Below are 4,383 nucleotides of genomic sequence, written 5' to 3'. Positions count from 1 at the left end.
AAAACATGAACATTTGCTACAAAAACGCTCACACGCTTACATAGGCATGTTCGCACGAGTGTGTGTGTGTGTTTGTGTGTGTGTGTGTATGTGTGTGACAGCAGAGTTGAATACGTGATTACATAATATCTTATGAATAAAAAGCTACTACTTATGTGTCATCTTATTCCATGGAATCGAAGAAGTTTCTAAGTTGCGTGCAACGGCGCGTAACCGACCTCACCGTTCGTCTTTTTCCTCGTTATCATACTATTCATGTTCCCCGATTGCGAATGTAACAAAACTAAAAGGAAAACGAAGGAATAAAAAGATAAAGAAAAACAGAACGAACAGAAAGACAGAAGAGAAAAATGACCGATGCACTTTAGGGAAAGTGATAGATCACATACCCCTTTTCTGGAAATAGTCTTGCGATTTTTCCATCTTCTGCGTGCATGTTGCGATGGATATTGTGAGGGTGGGACGAAAGAGAAACACACACACACACACACACACCCACACACACACACACACACGCACACAAGCGGAGTGATCGATGCTTTGGCAAATATTGGTCCGGCGGCAAACTGCATCCTTTCCAACTTCTTTAACCTTCGATTTGAAGAGCGGAGAGGGAGAGGAAAATGAGCTGTGGGGTACAGGAAGGGGGAACCAGCAACATTATTTTTGAAATGTCCGTTCTTGAGAAAGTATCTCAACAAATTTATATTGTGAGCACACAGTTTGAAAGGAAAAGTTATCATCGATCACGTCTCGTTAGTTTGTTGGATTTTTATTTCTTATTTGAAATCTACTTTGTTATCTTGTTTAAGTGTGGTTAAACGTGAACAAACAATTTAACTTCATGAAGAGCAATCAAAGCATGTGCAAACGTGAACCAAAAAGCAAGTTCACAAGAGTGACATTAGTCAAAGAGAGAGAGAGAGAGAGAGAGAGGAAATATTAACTTGTTTAGCACCAAAGTTATCAAAGCATGAGTTACGGAGTAAAACAAAAAATACATAATATGCTGCGGCCAGAATATCTGATCTGAATAGAAAGATATCTTAAAATGAATCTGTGTTTTCCGAAGGGAAGAAACTACAGATAAGTAAACAACGCGCCTTTCAACAAAATTTGCAAAAGAAAGTAAGAAAGAATTAAAAAACCCTCAAACACTTAGCGTATATACTTGAAGACACAAAGACACTTTGCATGACAACATTACGTAAATTTGCCTGCGATTTTCCCGATCTTTAACATACATATTATGATATATACATACATCAAAACCTATATGTTTAAATATCTTGTTTTTCTTCAAATCAAACTTTCCGCGATTCCCTGACCGCTTTAAACCACTTCTCTGGAACACCTTTAAAATAAAGACAATACAATCACTGATACTTGTCTGAACCTAACAATGAAAAAAAAAAGGATAAGAATAATGAGAAAACAGAAACAAATGTATAGAAATAAAAAAAAATCGTGTCCGTTGCATAATCAAGGTAGTCCTAAAACGTTGACCCCTGTAACTATTATTCGTGTCAAGAGCTTTTAGTCTGCACAATTATATTCGGCATGGTGTTTTCAGCATATCAAATCAGGGACTGGACCATAAATTCAAAGATTGTATTGATCTTGCCTGTTTATATTCGGAAACAACACCTGCTGTCTTCTTTGGAAAGTATTATTCACTTCTAAAACAACTTGGAGCTCTTAGGTACGACCAGTGGAAAGAAAACAAAAACACCCACAAACCTTCCAGTGATTTTTGACACGCTTATCCGAAGCCATCAATAAACTTTATTCGTTGATAATGGGAACACAGTTTTAAGCCGTAAATGCATCCGAATTATCATGTGATGCTTATAGCACGGATTAGGATTTTCCATTGGAATTGCGATTTTGCAAGCATGACATCATTAACTTTTACGAGGTGCACGGGACGCCTCTGGAAAAACTTAAATTTCTGACAAATGCTGTTTACCAATGATTGTCAATTACTCTGGTTAGGCTCCTTGTTTAAAGTGATACCCACGCAAAAAAAGCACAGCGGCTGAAAAAAAAAAAAAAAAAAAAAAAAGGCCCCGCCCCCAAAGGATAACTAAAGATGAGGTGCTTACAATATTCTAAGCAATTTGGATGTTCGCATTCGGTTAAATTATCGTTTCCTGTCTACAAATGGCACCTCACGTGAAAAGAAAAATGGTACCGCTGTTGTTCCAAACAAGAAATGGGCAAATTCTGTATAAGACAATCATTTTTTTTTTTTTATAGCTATAGAAGGTTCAACGCGTGTGCTTTGATGAAATGTGGGGCAAAAGACATGGAGCTGCTCCAAGCACGACAAGAATCTTCGATAGGATTTAGGACGGAAGATGATGAAAGGAAAATGACTGAATATGACTGCAATGTAAACCATTACAGGTATTATTTGAGCCAATGTGAAGTTGTTGGGGGGGGGGGGGAGGGCTATAAAGAATGGCGAAAACACAAGCGGAGAAACGAAAAGAAGCATTTTCTTCTTTATCGTTTTTTTTTTTCAAGTACTGTAAAGGGAATGCGAATGATCCATATGCTCTATATTTTCTTCCCTCGATTCTCTTTTCTCCTTATCTTGCTTTAATTGCAAGAAGAGAGAGAGAGAGAGAGAGAGAGCGAGAGAGAGAGAGAGAAAGAAAGAAAGAGAGAGAGAGAGAGAGAGAGCGGACTGTTGATGACTATTATTATTAAACTAGCGACTAATTCTAAGGTGTAAATTGCTTAAATGTTGTGGCGTCAAGCCGTAGCCGCTAATCACAAAATTAACAGTAGAATCATCGAGAAACGAAAGTAAATCAAACCAACCAATGACTACAGCTGGTAGATAAGATATGATGGGGTTTAAAGGAGCAATGACATATAAATACATAATATATCATAATGTATATAACCCTATTCTGGACGGCTTAAATGAGGCCGGGACTTAAAGTCAAGCTCGCTTCATCATCCTTGTTCGATGTTTACAGACAAGAAGATAACTCAAATGAGTTGAGGTAAACCTTCACGAAATCGGGCATTATGCGAAGGCAAGGCTATGCTATACGTGAGCTATCTTCGTTTGTAACGTTAAACGCATACTCAGTACATCAATCATTCACAGGCCTCTTCGGCGCATTCGATTAGCGATAGTGCAGATAATGTGAACGCAGTAAGAACTCCGCTCTAGATTTCGTCTTTCCCTTCAAAGTTTGTCGTGCGTAGCTTTGATGATTCATGACAGTTCACACACACACACACCAACAAACACACGCACGCACACACACAGACACACACATAGAAAGAAATTATCCGCTTCTTAGAACCTAAAATACAGTATGTAACAAAACATGACCACATCATCAAATGGTGCATTATCTAAAAAGCGGCCGCTGTTATTACTATTCAAGCAACGTTACTTTCAAGGGTCCAGTTTAATCCAGACACGCTTAGATGCACTCTACTGCTAATAGGAATAGCTTAATATTATACCCAGGGGTGTTTTGACGATGTCTGGTCGCTGTTGCGGTGTAATTGCACTCTTTGTTGATACTATTCTCTTTTTATTCTTTGTGAAGTGCTAGTAGGATATAGGACGGACCTCAAGTTGAAAGTGAATAAGTTGTATTTTTTTATCGTATAGACACGACGTCACGTTACCGCATCAATTTTTGTTGTATTATCTATTTCCTTGCCTAATCCTAGCGCAAAAAGAGGAACAACGAGAGAATAAACTGATTATTGCATCATTTCATGACAATGATTTGTGTGATGATTTATTACATGAAAAGGAGGTGAAAAATGTAATGGATTATTCTATAACATGGCTGATACATACAGGTGTTACCTTAAGACATACTTTACCCTAATCAGTATAAACACTTTCTTTGTACCATGAAAATTCCACTTACATTTCGCTTCATTTCAATTTTATTTCCAAAGTCTCATTAAAATGCAAAGAAGAAAAGTAAGGACATAACATTGAATTGGATTACAATATACAAAAAAAAAGAAAAGAAAAGAGATAGGTGATAATATACTATACTGTATATATATATATATATATATATATTATATATATCGATTATATATATATATATATATATATATATATATATATATATATTATAGAGAGAAAAAAAAATCACATTCTAAGAGAGAATGTGAAGGAGCTGGAAGAGCCAATAGGCGTTTCTACGGCTGAGCTCCCATTTTGGGTCTTATTTTACATTTTGAACTAAAGTTAAGAAGGGACATTAGGAAAAAGCAAAAACAACAACAACAAAACCAATTAAAACAAACAGCAATAAACAAAACAAAACAAAAACAGGTAAACTATGGTGGGCAGATGAAGGATACCGCTAGAAAAGAAATACCTTTTCG

The sequence above is a fragment of the Diadema antillarum genome, unplaced genomic scaffold, assembly GCF_040938485.1.
Source record: "Diadema antillarum isolate AM-2024a unplaced genomic scaffold, OU_Dant_1.0 seq00000676_RagTag, whole genome shotgun sequence".
Classification (NCBI taxonomy): Eukaryota; Metazoa; Echinodermata; class Echinoidea; order Diadematoida; family Diadematidae; genus Diadema; species Diadema antillarum.
This window is presented reverse-complemented; position numbering follows the sequence as displayed.